The sequence below is a fragment of the Monodelphis domestica genome, chromosome 2 (assembly GCF_027887165.1).
Source record: "Monodelphis domestica isolate mMonDom1 chromosome 2, mMonDom1.pri, whole genome shotgun sequence".
Classification (NCBI taxonomy): domain Eukaryota; kingdom Metazoa; phylum Chordata; class Mammalia; order Didelphimorphia; family Didelphidae; genus Monodelphis; species Monodelphis domestica.
Window position 1 is genome coordinate 359,840,918 of NC_077228.1, and position 23,237 is coordinate 359,864,154.

General features: G+C 35.3%; 1 long non-coding RNA gene across 2 annotated transcripts in view; it reads right to left on the minus strand.

The window, feature by feature from the left end:
- Nucleotides 1-18,080: 18,080 nt before the first annotated feature.
- LOC103098743 (uncharacterized) overlaps nt 18,081-23,237 on the minus strand; it is a 50,676-nt gene continuing 45,519 nt past the window's right edge. The window contains exons 4-5 of one of the 2 annotated variants that reach the window (XR_462777.2): nt 20,153-20,332; nt 18,081-19,471 (exon numbers count right to left, since the gene is read on the minus strand). This is a non-coding gene — a long non-coding RNA (uncharacterized LOC103098743). The remainder of the gene's footprint in view (nt 19,472-20,152; nt 20,333-23,237) is intronic. The other variant, XR_001628389.2, reaches the window with a different exon arrangement.

Consider the following 23,237-nt stretch of genomic DNA (forward strand, 5'->3'; position numbering starts at 1 on the left):
CCCAGATCCCAAGGACCCTGGAGTGCCCCCTCAGACAGAGACGTTCCCCACTCACTCGCTGTCCCAGTGAGAGCTCCAGTAGCTCACTCTGGTTTGGTGGGGGAGGTGGGGGTGGGTGAAGGGAGGCTCAGTTCACATTTCTGTGCAAGCTTTTCCGCCTTCTTATTATAGTGTGGAAATGTTCAAACCCCATGTACCTTCACCTCTGTGGAGTACTGGGAGTACTGGGGTGTCCTTCTGTTCCTCCAAAGGTGATTTTTATGCTCCTTTGACGTAGTCTGTTTCGTTCGGTGCCGGGGAGAGGAAGCGTGTGGCGTCTAGATTGCAGCCATGATTACCCCCACTTCATCATTTTTATGGCACAATAATATTTTATTATATTAATATTTCACAATGTGTCTAGTCATTCCAAAACAGGAAAGCCCTTTAATTTTCAATTGTTGATTACCACAAAAAGAGCTTCTATGAATATTTTTGTACATATAGAACATTTCCCTCTTCCTTGAATTTCTATGGGGAATAGGTCTACTAGTGTGTAGATAAGTTAACATATGTAGACATTTGGTAATTTTCTGTGTATAGTTCCAAATCACTTGTTAGAATGGATGGAAAAATCCACCAACAATACATAAGTTCATCTATTTCCTCAGAGTAGCTTATATATTTGCCATTTTTTTCTTTTGTCATCTAAATATGATTGGTTTTAAATATAAAGTCAAAGTTACATTTACTTAATTTGCACTTCTTTAATCATTTAATTATTTAAATTTTTTCATTTATTTATTGATAGCTTGGATTTTTTCCTTTGAAAACTGTCTATTCATATTCCTTGATTATTTAACAATTGGGGAATGGCTCTGAATCTTATAAATTTGGATCACTCTATTACATATCTTGGATATGAAACATTGGAAAAACTTATTGAAAAAATGTATTTTTCCCAGTTACCTAGGCCCCTTTTAATTTTTATTACATTAGATTTGTTTTACCAAAACTTTAGAAATGTTTATAGTAAAGATATCTATCTTATCTTCTATGATCCTCTCTTGACTTGATTTGTCATGAACTTTTCCCCTCTCAATACATATGAGGAACAATTTCTTCCTTGCTTCTCTAGTATTTTTTTTAATGATGAGACATAAATGTAGGCCCTATATCTATTTAGAGTTCATTGTGGAGTGTGGTTAGGGTATTGGTATGAGTCTAATTTCTGATACACAGCTGTCCAATTTCCTACCAGTTACTGTCAAATAGTAGTGAGTCCTTCCCTCCATGAGGCTATTGAGTTTGTTTGCTTCTGTGCACTGTGTTCCTAGGTTGTTATACTGATTGATCTTTCATACATTAATACCAAATTGATCTTTTATTAATCAGTACCAAAAAGTAATTAATCCCTTTCCATCCCATTTTTTCACTATTACCTCTGAGATTTTTTACCCTAAATGAATTTCATTATTACTTTATAGGACTATAAAATATTCTTTTGGAAGTTTGATTGGTTTAACACTATATAAGTAAATTAATTTAGGTAATATTATGATTTTTATTATATTATCTAAGCCTCCTCATGAGCAATTAATATTTCTTCCATCATTTAAATCTATATTTCCACAAAGCATTTCATAACTAGATTCATACAGTGTCTGGATAAATTTTGGTAGATAAAATAACAAATATTTTATAGATTCTATGGTTATTTTGAATGACATTTCTCTTTCTAGCTCTTCCTATTGGGTTTTGTTGATTTTATGTAGGGCTGTTGATTTTTATGTGGATTTAATTTCTATCCTGAAACCCTGCCAAAGATATTAATTATTTCAATTAATTTTTAGTTGACTTTTTAGGGAACTCTAAGTATATTGTCATTCTTTTTTCTGTCTTTGCCTATGTCTATTCCTTCAGTTTTTTTTTTGTCCTTGCTACAGCTAGCATTTCTAGCTCTATTTTAAATACTAGTCGTGATAATGGGTAGCTTTGCTTTTCCTTTGATCTTATTGTAAAGAAATCTGATTTTTCTCAATTACATTTAATTTTTGGTCTTGGATTTGAAAAAATCTAAATATTTACTATATTAAACACAAAAATTCCAATAGTTTCTTAAGTTTTTCATAGAAATGAATGCCATATTTCCTCAAGTCTCTTCAGAATCTGTTGATAATACTATTTTTAATTGTAAATTCTTTTATATTCCCATTTAGCGGTTGTCAAAGATATATCATTTTTTACTTTTCTCAGGTTGCGTTCAGGTTTTCACTTCTATCTTATCTTTTGATTAAACAATATAGTCAGGAAAAAGGTACATTAAGGTCCTTAGCTCTTATAGTTTTACTATACATTTCTCCCTCCATTGTTCTCCCTCCAATTTTCTTTAAGTTTCCTTTCCTTTTTAGCTGCTACATTATTAGGTGCATACAAATATATATAATATGTAGTACATGATATCCATAGCATAATACATATACATGCCCCTACTTAAGATATCCCAATGTTTCTCTAGTATTTGAAGGATCAAATACAAACTTTTATCTTTGACTTGTAAAGCCCTTCACAATCTGTCTCCCAACTACCTTTCCAGGATTATCAGGCATTACATATTATTCATATTATTATTATATGTATTACATATTACATGTCAAAATAGAAATGTATATTATTCACATAATCTAAGATCTAAACAGATTATCTTTTTTTATGTTCTTTACACATGGCATTCCATCTCATTAAGCAATATTCCAATGACTGATTAACAAACGGTTAGATATTATAGAGAGAATTCCTGCTTAAGTAAGCCTTAGGATTCAAAAAGTTTTAGGATTATAGATCTAGAACTAAAGGGGACTTGAGATGTCATCTCATCCAATCCCTGGCTTTTACAGATGAGAAAATTGGGCCCCAGAATGGCCCAAGGCCACAACAGCAGTATGCATGAGAGGCACAGTTGTACCTAGATCTTCTGACTATAGAAGCAGTTATTGTTTTTACCTCTAAAATTCTACAATTACAATATTCTATCATTGTCCTTCCTTCATGCCTTTTTCGTTCATGGAATGTTCTCCATCCTCACCTCTTAGCATCTTTACTCTCAAAGATTCAAAGTTCAACTCATGCACAATCTCCTACAGGAGACCCTTCACAATCTTTTTAGCTTCTAGTGCCATATTAATTCTGTATATGTTTTCTGCATTCTTATTAGTGCACATCTTGTCTTCTCCAAACAAATATAAACTCCTTAAGGCTATAATTTCTGCCTTTCTATTCCTAGGGCCAAGCACAGAGTCTATATGATAATTGACTCTTAATAAATGTTTATTGATTGATTGTTATCCATAAAATTCACTTCCTTTTGGGAAGTGAATTCCCTGATTGGGAAGTACAAGAACTCATATTATCTTCCCTCAAATCTTCCATGTGCTTAAAGGTAATTATGAGACCACCAATCAAACTTCTCTGTCATCTTCCAAATATAACAAATAATATAAGTATTCATTTTTAGCTGATAAAAAATTAAAGCTAACATAAAAGGACACACCCTCATGAGTTATCAAGTTTGCAGTACCTTTATAGTACACTATAATGAAAAAAAATTGCTCTACTGAAAAAAGATCTGGATTCAGTTCCATCCACATCTGCTACTAATAAACTGAGTGGCCTTGGGTTGCTTACTCTACTTCTCTGTACCTTTGTTTTGTCATCTAGATTCAGAGGGAGACTTAGAAATGGTCAAATTGCTCCATCACAAATACTAAGGACACAACAGCTGTATTTCACTCTCTAACTTCTGATCCCTGACCCAGTTTCCCTCATGCCTTTTTCTGGTGTTGTCTCTTTGGGAAAGCATTACTTCTTCCCAAGTTGCCAATCCCTAGGAAAATGAAACCTGAATTCAGTTTCATATAGGTGAACCCCAAGTTCTCCAAGCCTACATCAGTGTTTTACCTAACATCATCTCAAGACCTATATTCTAATCCTGATTTAGCTATTGAGTAGCTTCTATGTAATCTTTGAAAAGTGGAATAAACTCTAATGCTCCACTTTGTCATCAAAAAGATGGGGATAGAATTAGGCAACCTTTAATTCAGACTTTAGAATAAATCCCAATGTTAGTTATAAAATCATTTGAGGCATTCCAAAAGTGGCATATTTCTCTTCTCGTTGGAAATGTAGACAATGAATAGACATTTTTCCCTCCAGACTTCATTGAGAATAGAGTCAGAGACCTAGCATAATAACTAGAAGGGCTTATTTTGATATTATAAAGATTTCAAAGATGGGAAAGACATAAATGTGTTTGCAGAATGAGCCAGAATAAAGGGAAATATTGAAGATTGGTGGGGGAAATCTAAGAGTGGGCCAAGTATGCTGGGGAAGTAAAGAGAAAATGGGATCAATGGTTCATGTAAAGGAGTTGGCCTTGACAAAAAGAAAGGACACTTCATGATCAGAGACTGGAGCAAACAGATAAAAGAATGGTGGAGGATGTCAAAAGTTTTTTAGATATAGAAAATTGGAGAATGGGATGTTTATGACTAATGGTCTCACTTTTCTCAGTAAAATTTAGGAAAGGTCTAATTTAGAAGATGAAATAAAGTGGTGCCATGTGAGAGGCTTGATGAGAGAAGAGAATCTTGGGGAAAGGCACTAAGGAGAATGGCATGGAAAATCAATTAGTAAGGAGTAACAGAAGTTTCTGGCTATGGTAAAGGTCCAGTTGAGATTAGATAGCTTTGATTTATAGTGACCCAATGAGCAGTTATGTGACTTCCTCCACTTCTGATCACAGCACGTGTGTAGGAGGAAAGTAAGCATATGATGGGAGTAATCCTGGGTTGGGTTTAGCAAGGCATGAGCAGGAGGAGGTAATGAAACTTGCCCAAAATATGGCAAACATCACCCATCCTGAATGCACAGCTTTTCTGTAATCCAATGTGGTTTTACATAGATGTCAAATAGAGTTTATTTTAATTCTTTGTTAACAGTCTGGAAGAAGAGGATTTTAATTAAAGTCTGTGGAAGATTATAAAGAGGAGTGTGAAAGCAAAAAGAATGAGAAATTAATTCTAAGGAGAAAATGGAATATGAGGGGCATTTTCTCTCTCAACCCCATCTTTTTAAAGCTAATCCAGGTACAGAATGAAAATTCAATTAAATTAGCCAATTTGGACAAATATTTATTAAGCATCTACTGTGCAGAACCTGTAAAGATTCAAAGTTTAGTTTCAGCAGTTTAGTTACCATCATGGAGCTCACAGTCTAGTGGGAGGGGGTGAGGGGGTCACATCATAAATAGCCATAATACAAGCTAAGTGTATTTAAAAGGTGCAAAATATTATGTGCCCTTCAAGCTGAGATGAGCTCTGTTTCAAGTGTTCTTAAGTCGCTCTCTTCATAAGCATGTAAAAATCCAATGAATAGAGTAAACAAGTCAGAATGCCTTGGTTGGATCCAAAAATAAATAAAAATAATCACCTGAGGAATCAAATATAATAACAACAAATATCACTATACTAAAAATCAATGACAAACATTTCTACTCCTACAACTCTAAGAAATACTGTGTTTAAGAAAACTCTGATAAAGTGCATTTCAGGAAAGGATAGATTGAAGGAAATCTGTTGAGTTCAGTCCTCTGGAGATTTAAACTACAGTACTAGTAGGAGTCAGGGTGGGTGGGGGGAAGGAAAACTGAGAGGTTAAGGTAGGTTATAAATTAAATATTACTGAAATTTTTGTCTTAATGCAAGGAGGAACTGTAACTCCCAGGGGAAAGAGGACTAAAATATAAATAGGTCCATGAAAGGTTTAGATAATTTCATGGATGATAGCTCCATAATTGGCTCTCAAAAGGAATCTAGGAATGTTTGAGACACATCCCTAATCTTTGAAGTACAACAACATGAAGGGCATTAGTCAGATTCCCCGGGGCCATTTGAAGAGACAAATTTGTGGACTCAGACCCCAGAGTTAGTTTGGGGGGAGTTAAAGACACTGAGAGGGAAGGGAAAATTCTTGTGTGCTCCCAAAGATGTCAGGAATGGGAAATAGGGGAAGAAAAAGAACAAGAATCTTTTAAAAGGCTAATTAGAAGAGTGAATCGTAATGCCTTGTGAGAATTATATATTAACATGTGTCTACTCTGCAATGACACTGGTGTTCAAAAACCCACCCCATCATTATCCTGATGCTGACCTAACCTCCATGAGTTGATGTGGGTCAGGAATTGCTAAGGATGCTGCGGGGAAAGTGTCTCTCAGACCAAGTTCACATGTCCTAAATCTGGGTTAGAAATATGAAAAATCCTAGGATTAAGGTAGAGGGAAGGCAATGTTAGTTATGCTATGTTGGCCCACCTCCATAAAATGAAAAAGACTACTGTACTTTATGGAATTCCTTCTTTTTTTTTACCTTTACCTTCTGTCTTAGAATCAATATTGTGTATTGGTTCCAAGGAAGAGAAGTGGTAAGGGCTAGGCAATGAGGATTAAGTGACTTGCCCAGGGTCACACAGCTAGGAAGTGGCTGAGGTCAAATTCAAACCTAGGACCTCCCATATCTAGGTCTGGCTATCAATCCACTGAGCCACTCAGCTGCCCCCATTACTTTTCTTTTAATTACTCTTTGAGTAATTCTTTTATATGGACAGATATCATGGATTTTGAGACATTCTATATTGATATTTTAATTTAACTATTCTAAGAGAAAATTTATACAAAGCATAACATGTCTTATCAATGTAAGGGACCAGAGTTCCTCAATTTTGGGGGCAGAATATTGACTGGATAAACAGAAAATATCTCTGTACTATGTCTCCAAAAAATGTTAAAGTATCACATGAAAATGTTCCTGGAAAAGCTGGAAGGAAGATGAGAGGTGAGAAAAAGGAAAAAGAAGGGATTAAAAACAATGTGGTGATCTGCATTATATCCAAAACCTTAGAGACTTTAAGATGTCTCCTCCCTTCTTGACAAAATTAGAGACTGTGTACTGATGTGTGTGTCACAGTTAATAGAGCACAGTCTCAAATAAAAAAAAATCATGTTCCTTAGGTGAAATCTGACTTCAGATACTTACTAGCTATATGATCCTGGGTGAGTCACTTCACCCTGTTTGCTTCTCTTCTCTCATCTATAAAATGAGCTGGATAAGTAAATAGCAAACCACTCCAGATTCTTTGCCAAAAAAACCCAAATGGGATCATGAGGAGTCAGATATGACTGAAATGATTGAACAACATATTTAGACTGAAGCAATGAGAGGAGCTTTCATCTCTCTTGCAAATTCCTGGCTTTCAGACTTAACAAAGACAAGCTCTTTAGTGGGCAGACTTCATGCTCCTATCTGGGAAGCAATACTTCAGTTAGAAATTCTATATTCTATATTCCATATATTCTATGAGAATTATCAGAGACTTCCCTATGACTCTCCACTCCATACTCCCATCCCCTGGACATTTTCTCCCTTTCCAAACTTACAAAACTATAGCATGTGCAATAAACTTTCAAACATGCATACTCTCTTAATTAGGGGATAGGTTGGAACAGTGAATTGATGTCAGGAAGTCAGGAAGACCTGAGTTCACATACCAACTATGACATATTGGCTGTGTTACCAAAGGTAAGTCAATTAACTACTCAAGGCTACAAGCTTTTCTCTGTAAAGTTGTTGAGTCGTTGCTGAGGGAATTCTGTAAATTGATAAAGCTCCGAGTCAGGTGGTGAGAAGTGGGTAGAGGAATGTGCAAAGTACTCTGCTAGATAACCTATAGCTGGCAAAACAAGAATAAATAATTTCTATCTTAAAGAATCTTTAGCATTCAGTAAAGGAGATAGGATTTGTACACAAATAGCTATAAATCAAAATGAATATACATGGGTTCAGCTTCCTCATCTGTAAAATAAAGAGATGGAACTAGATGGCCTCTGAGATCCTTTCCATCTCTATATAAATCGATGACACTATGGACTGTTTTAAAAGTGAATTTTAGGGTATCCTCATTTCCAAAGTTGAAGAAGTGAAATCAGGGAAGACTTCATGAAGAAAGTTGTATTTAAGCATGAGTCAGATCTTGAGTTTCTGCTCTCTTCTCCATATGAACCTTGAAAATCTTCATCATTATAGTTTCATGGAGCTTGTGCTCCTCAATATTTAGGGTTCATCTTGTAATATTCATTTCTGAACTTTAAAAGACAGAATCAGACAACAGTCATGAAAGCATAAAAGCATTACCTAGCAGGAAAACTGGGGGTGGTTTCTTTAGTTTTCATAAATCAAATGAACTAAGTAACCTAGTTAAATGTTATAGTATTATCATAGTGTTTGGCAGCTCCCACTCAGAGTGGATTTTCACACTCATCTGTTCCCCAATTTTAAACTTTTTCCCTACAACTGTAGACTTGAAATATTTTCCAAACCTTATTAGCAAATTCCCCAAAAGACTAAAAGTGATCTACATCCAGATTAAAGCTGGAAATGAAAGGCGGTACTCATCTGTTGACATGATCAGAAAACATCATCACACATAATCACATTTCTTAATGTATAATAAAACAATACTTCACACACTTAGGTAGTGGAATAAAGCCAATCTATTAAATGTGTCTTTTAGTGAAGCTCTGTTTTCTTGAGAAATGTGAGATTTAATAACAGGATGCTCATGGTTCAAAGCATATGATTCTGAATTAGGGGTACAAAACTGAATTTATGAAATAATCTTGGCAGTAAATAACAGAGTTCCTCAAATGGAGATTCATCATGCACCTGTGTTATACAGAAAGAATATCAACTCCATAGCACAGAGTGTATCAATCACCAGGAAATGCAAATTTTTAGAGATACAGAAAGATTGCATTACATAACCTATGAAAAGTAGTAGATCAACACAATGCGATGACAATTACAGCCCAGGCAGGACTGGGCAAATCTATAAGGATTCTTAAAGAGTTTTCATTTAATCTGAATCCTTTTATTTTCAGAATAACAGCAACTGATGGGCATAGTTTTAATTCTAGAGAATATAAACATACACTATTTAGAAACACTGTATCTCAGAATTTGTCAAAAGATTCCACCTCTTTTCCTTTAGACTATTATTTACAAAGAAAAATGGGATAATTATTGATACAATTTAAGCAAAAATAGACTTTTGTCTCAGAAATGTGGGCATTTAAGGAATAATCCCCTTACTTCTCAATTTGTTTGTCATGCTCAATATACCCTGTTTATATAAATATATATTTATGTATATAAATATAAGTATATACATGTACACATATATGCACATGTAAATATACATATGCACATACACACACATATTACAAGCCCATATACAGGTATGCATATACATGTGTGTACTTGTACATATGTGATCAATTTGCTTTCTTTGCACCACTGGGAATTTTCAAAAATATTAAATGGGGGATTAAATGACTTAAGAGATAAATCACCAGCTGTGAGAAACTAGAGTGATTTGGTTATTCTCTCCAAAATTACTAGTATTGCTTGAGGATGTCTTTTCAACTTCAATGAAAAAAGGTAGCAGTTTGAATGCAGCTATTTATAGTCTTTGTTTCATCTCACAAATAGAATACTAATTTCTAACCTAATATAATCCAATGATTTCTATCTATGCTTCACTGGATTCCATTTCCCCCATTACATCTAAACTAACACTAGCAGCTTGCCATCTTCTCTCAAATTCTTTGATCCTTTCAGATTTCCAGGAATAAACAGCCACTAGAGTCCTCTGTCCAAGCTCTGTGGTCCTGTTCTTATGGCATGGCAATGGAAAAAGAGGGAGAGAAATATCACACGTACACAGAAATCTACCCATGTATGTATAAATATTCATGTTTATATACATATACACACACACACACATATATTTATATATATATATATATATATATATATATATATATATATATATATATACTCTATGGTTATAGCCAAAAAGCTAGCATAGGATAATGAGTGCATGGACTAGCCTTCACATCAGACTGGATTCGTTCATGTCTTGCCCCTGACAGTCTTGTCCTGGCTGTATCACTCTAGAGAAGTCGTTTGACTTTCCAGTGTCCCAAGCAACTCTGTAAAAGAATGAGTTAAAGCATATCTTCTCTGATGGGGAGAATTTCCACACTAGGAATTTGCTCTTTAGATGAAATTACAGTTCTGAATCTCAACCCTTCTCTCCAAAGAAAAGCCATGGCATATCACAGTAACAGAAATCTGTAGGAAACTTATAAATTCAAACAACCAGTGGTGTTGCCAATACAACAGTAACTGACACCATATTCATTCAATCAATTTACTGAATTATCTTTGAGTCCTTATTTTTATTCAATGATGTCATTACTTTTATTAATTTAAAATAGAGCTTCGAGGCAACAATGGTGGAATACAGGCACAGAAGGCTAGAATCTTTTTAAGAATCCTCTCTAACCAAACTTAAATTAAAACTTCAAAATGAATACCAGAGTGGCAGAACCAACAAAGAGACAAAGTGAGGCAATTTTCCTAAAGAAAACAACTCAGAAGCTAGGCATAGAGAGTTTATTTCACAGGAGTGAGAAGGGAGCACACCCCATAGAAGACCACAAGAAGGAGCACAGAAACAAGCCAACAACATGGCCCCACCCTACCCACACTACTCAAAGTTCTGAAACCAGGTCCAAGCCAACATCAAGATTCCAAGATCCTTTGTAAGCCAACAGCAGTGCACTCCCACATCCAACTCTTAAAGTTCCAAACCCTAGCATAAGCCTACAGTAAGGCACCAAGCCCCAGCGTAAGGCAGTGTCCGGTGTGCCTGGCCCAGTGTAAGCCATGGGTGAGGCCCCAAGCCTGCCCAAGCCCCAAGGTGAGGCCCCAATCCCCAGTGTAACAGTATGTTGGGTCCTTCATGTCATCAGCAGGCCCTGAGAGAGCCTGAATCAGCAGTACAGGTGGCTTCCAGAACTCTCATATCACCTTGGAAGAACTGAAACTTGCAGAAACACAAAATTAAAGCTGAGAATAGATGCAAGGAAAAACTGAAGTTTAAGAAAGTTCTCTCTCTACTCTGAGAACAAAGACCACCTTTAAGATAAAAATAAAAGGAAAAAAAGGCTAGGAAATGACCAAACACACATGCACCCACATACACACACACACACACACACACACACACACACACATATACACACACCTAACCATAGAAAATTATTATGGAAATAAGGAAGAACAAGGTACAAACTAAGAAGAGGTCAATGAGATCAAAGCAGCTGCATGTAAAACTTCAAAGAAAAATTAAAATTTGTCTCAAACCCTGGAAGAGCTTAAAAAGGATTTCAAAAAACAAGTAAGAAAGCAATAAGGGAGGGGCAGAACCAAGATGACAAAGCAGGTACACAGACCCATATGATCTCTACAAAATTACTCTCCAAAAAGCTATCATATAATGTCTAAAAATGAATTCTGGAATAGCATGACAATGATAAGGAAAGTAAATTTTTAGCCCAAAACAGATTACAAGGCCAGCAGGAGGGATCTAGTGCACCAGGATGGAAGCAGAGCATAGTGTACCACAGTAGATCCCAACTGAAACAAAAGCAAAGACTTCCAGAACTCTTAGCCACAGACAGTAAGGGGGGTCAGACAACTGCTCAGAAGGTGATTTAGGATTCCTTTTGCTGGCTCTTGGAACAAGATTCTTGTTGCATTTCCCATATGAAGAACCAGGTCCCAATCAAGGGACACCATCTCAGGGTAAGAAGGAGCCCCTTATTAGCAGACACCAGCACTTGTGGCCAAAGGGGAAGAGGAGACGCTGATCATAGTACCAAGGCAGGAAAGGGTGCTTGGAGTACTCACAGACCAAAATAAGAGTATTAAGAGTATTAAACGGGAAGAGTATTAAACATACCTCTCCTTACATCATACTAAAAAAACATAATGTAGCTAATAACCCAGAAGACTAATAGGAGAACTCAAGTGGATAGATGTAGTTTCCACTTAGAGAACTCCCTAAATACCCAGCTATGGTCTCTGGGTATTCTAGCCCCTGTTAGTGAGAGTAAAGCGGAATCACTTTCTCTCACTGAGCCAGTCACAAAACACCTTATATAAAATATATGTGTATATATATATTATATAAAATCAGTGTCTCTATTTATTCAGAGATGGTGCAAACTGAGGATCAAAACAAGGTGTCCCTGACTCTAAAGGATGTAGCTATCCAACCCACCACAATCTACGTCCCTCACAAGAGGGAGTCTTCCATTCTTCAAACTAACTTACCAGCTCCCTATTTCTACCTAGGTGTTCACCAAAAAGAGCTGGATAAGCTGCCTATCTATGACCCTCAGTAGTTGGTTTGGTTGAGTTCAAAAGCTGTTGCTCTTAAAATGCTAAGTCCACCTCAGTGGGTCTGACCCCTGAGGTAAAACCTCAAAGCCAACCTGACAGGATGTTAGGCAAAACCTTAAAAGCACAGTAGGTATAGTCAGATCCTTTGCCTGATGTTCTTCAGTTAAACAGAGAACCTCCCAAGATGATTTTAGGGTTTTTCCTGCTTCACAGACAGGCTGAGGTAGACAAGCTCTGACAAACCAGCCTTCTCTCCTCCCTTCAGGACAGAAAGAGTTTCTTCCTATCACAGGAAGTCACTCACTCTTACAGTTGTCCCTTCCAAACTGTGCCTCCTCTGCTAAAATCCTTTCTCTAGAGTTCCTAGCATGTTCCTTAAAGACTACCTTCCACTTCTTTTAAATCTTATCCTTATCTCTATACTTTTCCCATTAAAATGCCTCCTTGAAAGAACTGAAAGTAGTTAGATCCTGAGTACCAGCTCTAAAGGCAGCTACAAAAAAGAACATGAAGCTTGGAACAGTGTTCCTCTTTGCCACAGTTACAGAGCCCAACTTTAACAATTTTACAAATTAAAAGAAAAGAAAAAGATAGAAAAATGAGCAAACAACAACAAAAAAGAAATTCAACATAGAAAGTTATTTTGTTGACAGGGAAATTTCAAAATCAGAAGACAACAAAGTCAATACTGCTGTATCAAAAGGTTACAAGAAAAATATTAATTATTCTTAACACCAAAAAGAATTAATGGAAGAGCTCAGAAAGTATTTTAAAAATCAAATACAAAATAGAAGAAAATTTGAAAAAAGAAATGAGGATAATAGAGGAAAACAATGAAAAAAATCAATAGCTTGTTAAAAGAGGCACAAAAAATATTGAGAAATTGATACATTTAAAAGAGAGGAATAGGAAATGTGGGGAAAAGAAATAAAAGCAATGCAAGAGTCAACACCTTGGGGGAAAAGGTCACAAAAAATACTGAAGAAAATAATACCTCAAAGAGTAGAATTGGACAAATTAAAAAAAAAGGTTCAAAAACTCATTGAGGAAAGTAATTCTTAAAAATTGGAATTGGACCAGTGGAAATTAATGACTTCATGAGACACTAAGAAACAATAAAACAAAATTAAAAGAATGAAAAAAATAGAAGAAAATATAAAATGTCTTATTGGGGAAAAAACAATTGACCTGGAAAATAAATCTAGGGCAAATGGTTTAAAAATTATTAGATGACCTGAAAACAATAATTAAAAAATAAAAAGACATCATGTTATAAGAAATTATCAAAGGAAATTGTCCTGATATTCTTGAATAAGAGGATAAAATAGAAATAGGAAGAACCTACTATCATCTACTGAAATAAGCCCCCAAACAATTCTAAGGAATACTATAACCAACTTCCAGAGCTCCCAGGCTAAGGAGAACATACTGCAAATAGCCAAAAAGAAATTCATGGCACCACAAATATCATGGAGCCACAGTCAGTATTACACAGGACTTAGCAGCTTCTACATTGAAGGACTTTGAATATAATATTCTGGAAGGCAAAGGGATTAGGTTTACAACAATCTACTTAGCAAAACTGAATATAATCCTTAAGAGGAGTGGGGAGGGGGAATAGTCACTTAGTAAAATAGAAGATTTCTAAGAACTCCTGATGAAAAGACAGACCTAAACAGAAAATCTGGAGTTCATATACAAGATTCAAGGGAATCTTAAAAAGCTGAACAAAGAGGAGAAATTTTAAAGAATTCAATAAGGTCAAACTTTAAATTTCTATATATTATACTTGTAGTTCTTAAACTTTTTAGCATTATTAGGGCAATTAGAAGGATATACACAGAGGGTGCAGAAATAAGTTGATTAGGATGACAGGATATAAAAAAGAGGAAAAAAAGAAAATTTCACTGAGAGAAAAGGGAAGAGTGAGAGGTAGAATGGGGTAAATTATATGACCTACTGAAGTGCAATAAAACTATTATGCTGGAGGGGAGGCTGAGGGTGGTGATGGGCAGTGCTTAAGCCTTATTCTCAGCAGAATTGTCTCAAATAGGGAATAACAATTAAACTCATTTGAGTATAAAAATCTATCTTGCCCTATAGAGAGTAGGAGGAATATAAGAAAAGGTAACCAGTGGTGGTGGGGAGTGTAGTAATAGAAGGGAAGGTGAAGTTGAAGAGGCAGTGGTTAAAAGAAAAAACACTTGGGAGGAAGGACATCGTGAAAGGATGGAGAAAGCAGGATAAATGTGGGAAAATAAGATAGAAGGGAATACACAGATAGTAATCACGTGTTAATGTAAATGGGATGAACTCATCCATAAAACAGAAGCAAATAGCAGAGTGAATTAAAAGCCAGATTCCTATGATATGTTGTTTACAAGAAACACATCTGAAGCAGGCAGACACACACAGAGTGAAGGTAAGGGATGGGAGCAGAATTTATTGTTCTTTAATTGAAGGAGAAAAAAAGCTGGAGTAGCAGTCATAATTGCAGACAAAGCTTAAGCAAAAAAATTAAGGAAAGAAATTACATCTTGATAAAAGAAACCATAAACAATGAGGTAATATCAATATTAAACATATATGCACCAAATGGTTTAGCCTCCAAATTTTAAAGGAAAAATTAAATGAGCTACAGGGAGAAATATTCCGTAAAACTCTACTAGTGGATGAGCTAAACTTTCTCTTCTCAGAACTAGATATATCTAATTTTAAAATAAACAAGAAAGAAGTTAAAAGGGTGAATGGCATTTTAGAAAAGTAAAAAGCTCTCTGGAGAAAACTGAATGGGAATTTAATGGAATGTGTTACCTTCTCAGTGGTGCATAACTTCTACACAAAAACTGACCATGTATTAGAGTACTTCACAACCAAAATAAGAAAAGCAGAAAAAATAAATGTATCTTTTCTGATCATGATGTGATAAAAATTATAACCAATAAGGGTCCCTGGAAAGACAAATTAAAAATTCATTGGAAACTAATCTAATTTTTTTAAAGTGTTGGTGAAAGAACGAATCATAGAAACAATCAATCATTTCAATAAAGGGAATATAAGGATAGAATAAAAGGAGGATACAATATATCAAAATTCATGGGATGCAGCCAAAGCAGGACTTGGGTCAAAATGTTTACATAAATAAAATAGGGAAAAGGCAGATCAATAAATTAAGCATGCAACTAGAAAAACCTAGAAAAAGAATAAATTTAAAATCTTCAATTAAGCACCAAATTGGAAATCTTGAAAATCAAAGGAGGGATTGATAAAATTGAAAATAAGAAAACCGTTGCACTAATAAATAAGGGTGGGAGTTGGTTTTATGAAAAAAAGTAGTAAGATATATAGAGAATTCATTAATCTAATTGTATTAAAAGAAGAAAATCAAATAATCGGTATCAAAAATGAAAAGGGTGGATTCACCATCATTGAAGAGGAAATTAAAGCAATCTGGGTAATATTTTGCCCAATTACATGCCAATAAATCTGGCAATCAAAGTGAAATAGATGATAATTTACAAAAATATAAATTGCCCAGATTTTTAAAAAGGAAACAAAATACTTAAATAATCCTATATCAGAAAAAGAAATTGAACAATCCATCAAAGAACTCTCTAAGAAAAAATCCCTATAGCCAGATGGATTCACAGATGAATTATCTCAAACATTAAAGAATAACTAATCAAAATATTATATAAACTACTAGGGAAATAGGCAGAGAAGGAATCCTACCAAATTATTTTCATGACTCAAATATAATACTCTTACCTATGCCAGAAAGAGGAAAAATGAAAAGAAAATTATGTACCAATTTCCTTAAAGGACATAAGGTACAAAAAATTAATATAATACTAGCAAGGACACCACAGCAATATATCACAAGTATCATTTACTATGACCAGATGGGATTTATACCAAGAATCCAGGATTGGTTTAATACTAGGAAAACTATCAGCATAGTTGAACATATCAATAACAACACTAACAGAAGTCATATGTTCCTCTCACAAGATGGAGAAAAAGCAGTCTGTGAAAATACAATAGCCATTCCTATTAAAATACTAGAAAGCACAGGAGTAAGTGGGTCTTTCCTTAAAATGATAAGTAGTTTCTGCCTAAAAACCATATCTCCTATAATGGGGATAAACTAGAAGTCTTCCCAATAAAATCAGATTTAAAGCAACAATACCCATTATTACCATTATTATTTAATAGTGTACTAAAATGCTACCTTTAGCAATAAAAAAAGACAAATTGAAGGAATTAAAGTAGGAAATGAGGAAACTAAACTATCACTCTTTGCAGCTGATATGATGGTTAGAGAATACTAGAGAATCATCTAAAAACTAGCTGAAATAATTATTAACTTTAGCAAGATTGAAGAATACAAAAAAAACACACAAATCATCAACATTTCTACATATTACCAACAAAGTCCAGCAAAAAAGAGATAGGAAGAGAAATTATATTTAAAATAATTCCAGACAGTGTAAAATACGTGGGAATCTATTTGCCATGACAAACACAAAAATTATATGAGCACAATTACAAAGCATCCTTTTCTACACAAATAAAATCAGATCTAAATAATTGGAAAAATATGAATTGCTTATGAGTAAGTCAAGCTATTATAATAAAAATAACAATTCTACCTAAATTAATTTACTTATTCAGTGCCATACCAAACCACCAAAAATTTATTTTATATAACCAGAAAAAATAATAACAAGATTCATCTGGAAGAACAAAGGGTCAAGAATATCAAGGGAATTAATCAAAAAAACTGCGAAGGAAGGTGGCCCAGGAGTACCAGATCTCAAACTGTACTATAAAGCAGTAGTTATCAAAACAATCTGGCACTGACTAAGAAATAGAATGGTGAATCAGTGGAATAGATATGATATACAAAATTCAGTGGTAAATGATCATAGCAATCTAGTATTTGAGAAACCCAAAGATCCCAGCTTTCAGGATAAGAATTCACTGTTTGACAAAAACTGCTAAAAAAAACTAGAAAACTATATGGCAGAAACCAGGTATAGACCAATATCTCACACCCTATACCAAGATAAGGGCAAAACAGTTATATGACTTAGACATAAAGGGTGATACCATAAGAAAATTAGGGGGGGCATGGAATAGTTTATCTGTCAGATCTCTGGATAAGAGAAGAATTTACAACCAAACAAGAGATAGAGCACATTACAAATGAACAATCTTGATTATATTAAATTTAAAAGGTTTTGTAGAAACAAAACCAATATAACCAAGATAAGAAGGGAAACAAGAAACTGATGGAAAAAATTATTATAGCAAATTTATGATAAAGCTCTCATTTATCAAATATATCAAGAACTGAGTCAAATTTATAAGAGCACAATTCATTCCCTAATTGAAAAATGGTCAAAGAACATGAACAAGTTTTCAGATGAAGAAATCAAAGCAATCAATAATCATATGAAAAAAATGTTCTGAATTAGATTAGAGAAATGCAAAACAACTCTGAGATACCACCTCACACCTATCAGATTAATCACTATGACAGTAAAAGAAAATGATAAATATTTGAGGAGATTGTGGGACAATTGGGACACTAATGCATTGTTGGTGGAGTTGTGAACTCATCCAACCATTCTGGAGAGCAATTTGTACCTACACACAAAGGGCCATAAATCTGTGCATACCCTTTGATCTTGCAATAATATCACTACTTAGGTCTATATACCAAAAAGATAAAAAAGTAGGGGAAAAGACATATTTGTACAAAAATATTTATAGCAGCTCTTTTTGTGATGGCAAAGAATTCTAAATTGAGGGGGATGTCCAAAAATTGAGAAATGACTGAACAAATTGTTGGATAAGATATAACACTTTTGTGTTATATGAAATGATGAGCAGAATGATTTCTCAAAAAGCTGGGGAAAAGACCTAAATGAACAGATGCAGAATGAAGTAGACAATCAGAAGATTATTGTACGCAGAAACAGCAATATCATACCATGATCAACTGTGAAAGACTTAGCTACTCACAGCAATACAATGATCCAGGACAATTCTGAAGGACTTAGGACAAAGAATGCTATCCACTTCCAGAGGGAAAAAAAAACTGTTGGTTGTCAGAATGCAGATGAAAGCATTCTATTTTTCACTTTAGTTTATTTGTGAGGGTTTTTTTGGGGGGGGAGGGGTTGAGGGGATTGTTTTATATGAGTATTTAATTCTCACAACAACGACAAATATGAAAATATATTTTGCATGAGGATACATATATAACCCAGACCAAATTAGATACCATCTCTGGGAGGGGGGAGGAAAAGGAGGAAGGAAGACAATTTGGCTCTTATAATTTCAGAAATCATATGTTGGAAATTATTATTACATATAATTGGGAAAATAAAATATTTTTTCAAAATTCAAAATAAAAATATTTATTCTAGTAACATACAAAAACTAACTGTATTTATATTTGGTTTTCAAGACCAGATCAAAGCTAAAGTGTGTGTAAAGATACACTATTGTCCCCATTCTACCCCCAGAACACATGCTATTTTTCTTAATAACAGTCTTTGAGGCTCCAGTAACCGTGTGTGGTAGAAAGAATCAGACAATTAGATATTTTTACTGGAGACCATTACCCTCTACTTTTGGGGTTAAAAATGAATCGGGATATTTATTTTGACTTGATTAATTACACTTTACCTCAGTATCTTCATCTGCAAAATGGAGAGAATATTATTAGCCAAGTTCACATCATGGCTGTCAGGAATAACTAATAAACATAACTGTAAAGCACTTTGCAGTAGATATGCCAGACAAATGTGCCAGACAATACTGGACCAAATCCAAATCCAATGGAAGAGTCAAATGAAAGAAAATTCCTGTCATAAAAGTAAATTTACACTCTGAAGTTCTATAATATTTGACAATATTAGAAATTTTTAGTTTATCTGAGGAAATTATTCTCATACTTTTTTTAAATATTTACAGTGCATATCCACTGAAAGATTGCAGGCAGGATCTTGGATTTGCTCCAAACTGGCGTCAGTAACCAAGATAGGAAGTACTGATATAAAGTCATTAATCAGCTCAACAAGACCCAGTCTTCATCCTAGAGCCAAGGAGTTCCTGCCTGGAAAAACGAAACAAACAAGCAAAAATATTCAACAGTTACCAATAAAAATTGTAAGATACTATCATTCTCATATGTTGGCATAGGCTTCTCAAATTTCCAGGACAATACTTCAGAAAATAGTTTCCTGAGTCGTCATATGATCACAAGATCATATAGACTCAGAAATTTCCTCACAAGCCATCTTATCTAACTCCTTTATTTTGCTGAGGAGGAAACTGAGGCACAGAGAAATTAAATGATTTGACCAAGCCCTTACTTAGATTTTTTTTTTAATATTGGGCTCTTTTTGGTGGGAGGGGATGAAGACTAGACTTGTGATTTTACTGGTATAGAGAACTTCTGGGGAAATCTCCTCTCTCAATGTAGATTAGCATCTGATCTACTATTAATAGTTATATAAAGTTGGCCTGGGCACTGAGAGGCTAAGTGGCTTGCCAGTGTATTACAGAATCTGGATTTGAACCCAGATCTTCCTGATGTTTATGCTGGCTCATCTATATTATGCAAATTCTTATCCAGGACCCAATGTCTATAAGACAACAAAATGTTAAAATACCTTTCTTTTCAAGTTTTCATAGGATTTAAGTATTTGGTGCTAGAAGATACTCTAGAGCATCTCCAGGGAATCTCTTTGTACTAATGAAGAAACTAAGAACCAAAGAAATTGAAGTCACTTACCAAAAGTCATCCAGGTAATGATGAGTAGCAGAGCCAAAAATAGGTCTTCAAAATAATCCTACATTCCTTCCATTGTGGTGTGTTCCCAAAAATAAATCCCTCGGTATTAAAAAAAAAATGATCAAAAGCAATGCCCTTCCAGGAAATAGAAAATTATTGCATCTTATAGGACTTTGGGATCTGTGAAGGGAAAAAAAGAAATGATCTTGCTAGATCTTATGATTTTAGGGAAACAAGTCATGCAAACTCAATAGTATCTCACTGGCAAAAAAAAAAATTCTAAAGGCTCCAAGAATATAAAAAGAATCAGCATACATGCATTATCTATTCAATTCAACTAAGCAAACATTTATTAAGCACTTCATATGTGCAGAATGATGTGAGAAGCACTGGAAAAGATATAGAGATCAACTCCCCATCTCTGACCTCACATGCCTCACAGTCCAGTAGTAGTACTTCTAAGATTCCCAGAATGGCGATTCCTAAAACATTCTGAAATAGCTCAAGCAAACACATTGCATGGATAAGGTATTGTTACAATTCCTGTGTATGCTTTTTTTTAATGAAGTCTCATTCAGTTTGGAAGTGCAGCAGCATTGAAATTCTGACCTGATCTCTTATTCTGGCTGGGACTGGTTCACTTCACTCCTCCTTAGAGGACATGATTGTTCTCTCTTCCTTGGGGTTCACCATATTGGTCCAAGACTTAGTTCAGACAACCAATTGGTTTTAACCCTGCCATAGCTCAGAACTCCCAAACTCAATCAGCCTCAGCCTTCCAAGTATTAATAACTTAACTGTATATTCTTTTTCTTTAACCCTTACCATCTGTCTTAGAAACATTAAGTATTGGTTCCAAAGAAGAGCAGTAAGGGTTAGGTGATTGGGTAAGTGATTTGCCCAGGATCATCACATAACAAGGAAGTATCTGAGACCAGATTTGAGCCCAAGACCTCCTGTCTCCAGGTTTATTGGTGTATCCATTAAACCACCTACCTGCCCCTTAACTGTATCTTCTTAAAGCAAAATTTTAAAGAGTTTTTGTCTTTTGTTGCAAAGCTTTTTGCCCACATTCTTTCATATACCTTTTTTTACACCTTTATCTTCTGTCTTCTGTCAATTATTATTGGTGGTGGTGGTGGTGGTGGTGGTGGTGGTGGTTCCAAGGTAGAAGAGTGGTAAGGGATAAGCAATGGGGGTTAAGTGACTTGTGTAAACCTCAAAATTTCTTAGACTTATAAATGTTGGAAAATTTCACCATTGGGAAATTTCATACTTGAAAAATTTCCTATTGATAGTGGGTCTTGGCTATTGGAATGTGAACCCCATTGGCATGGGAGGTTCCTCCTCCTCCCTTCTTGGGATTACTTTAGGACAGAAACCTTTTGCTGAACAATGGAAAGGGCTTTGACCTATGCTTAAGCATAGAACAGGAATTTCTTTGAGTCATGATTGATTTTAGAATTGATACAATGGAGATACTTGGAATCAATCTCCACCCTATTCAGTCCTAACAGGATTGAGGAAGGGCTGCAGCATAGATCAAAATTTAATTATTCCAATCTCTACCCTACTCAGGTTAACAGGATTTAGGAAGGGCTGTAGCAAAGGATCAAAGATTTAATTATTTGAAAATATGACCTTCAACAGACATGTGCAAAGCCAGAGACCTCTGGGCGGTCTTGGGTTAAGCTAGAGTCTCCATTGGCACAGGGAAATTGATGGACAGTGATTGGTAGATATGAGAACTGAGGGGAGGGAACTTGGATGGTTTCCTTAAAGATAGAGGGGTCTGAAGACTCAGAGGAGGTGGTTGAGGAGTTTGTCTGAGTGGTTGGAGTGTGCTCTGAGAAGCTTGCTCTGAAGGAAGCTGAAGGTGGGGACCTTTGAGACTGTTTCTCCATTTTGGTCACGTGAGTAATAGGGACTGATCTCTTTTCTTTGCCCCAGCTATCTAAGGGCTTGGGCCTTTTGGCCCAGCCTAAACAGAAGGGGTATTTAAGCCCTATTCCCTTCTCTCCCTTTTCTCTCTCTCTATCTCTAATTCCTTTCTTCCTCCTGTTGTATTAAATTCCATAAAAGGTTGACTGCTGACTTGAGTTTTCATTTAGGAATTACATAGCTGATTCCTTGGCGACCTTAAATTAATATATATCAGTCTTTTAAAGTGATTTCCTTGTCACACTTGCCCAGGGTCACACAGCAGGGAAGTATCTGAGGCCAGTTTTGGACCCAGGACCTCCTATCTCCAGACCTAGCTCTCAATCTACTGAGTCACCCAGCTGCCCCTCATATCCTTTAAAAATTGAATTATTTCTCTCTGAAATTTTTCCTTCCTATTTCATTTTTGATTGAAGGCTGTGGTCCAGTAAAAATATAAAATGTTTCTTTATTCCATGAGCAAAATTTGTGTTGGTTCCAGTTGTCAGGCATACAGTTGGTCACTTGCCTTTTTTTTGGCACAGGTTGAGTGCTCACACTGGAGTTTGGCTTATAATCCTTATTTGCAAAAACTCCAGATGGACCCTCTCAGCAATGCACCTCCAAATTTCCCTTTTTGATTTAGACATCCACTACACACACATTTGCTAATGTATAAAACATCAGTACAAAATATAGAAAACATATTTTGCCTGAGTACGCCCTTTTTTATGATGAGCTGAGGTTTTCTTTTCCAGAGGCAAAAGTTTTCCTAAAGAAAAACTATAGGAAACAGAACCCTAAAATAGCATAATTTAAAGGGATACTTTCTATTTAGATTTTTACAGGTTCCTGCATAAGAAATAAGAGCATGCTGTGAAGTTCCTGGAGAAGTCATACAAGTCTGATTAAGATGGCATTCCTGCAAAGGCCTGGGGGAGCTCCAAATTGCATAGAGTGTTATATATTTCAAGGTCTGACCACTTTGGGCCAAATTATAAAAGAGGCCTCAACCTGGACTCCAAAATTACATGCACTATTACCATGTTTCCATGCAAATGATACTGAATTGAATAGTGCTCCAGTTTGATCTATGGATGGCTGGGCACAGAATCATATAGGAGGCCCATGTAGAGGGAGCCTTTTAAAAATAGCCCCATGCTAT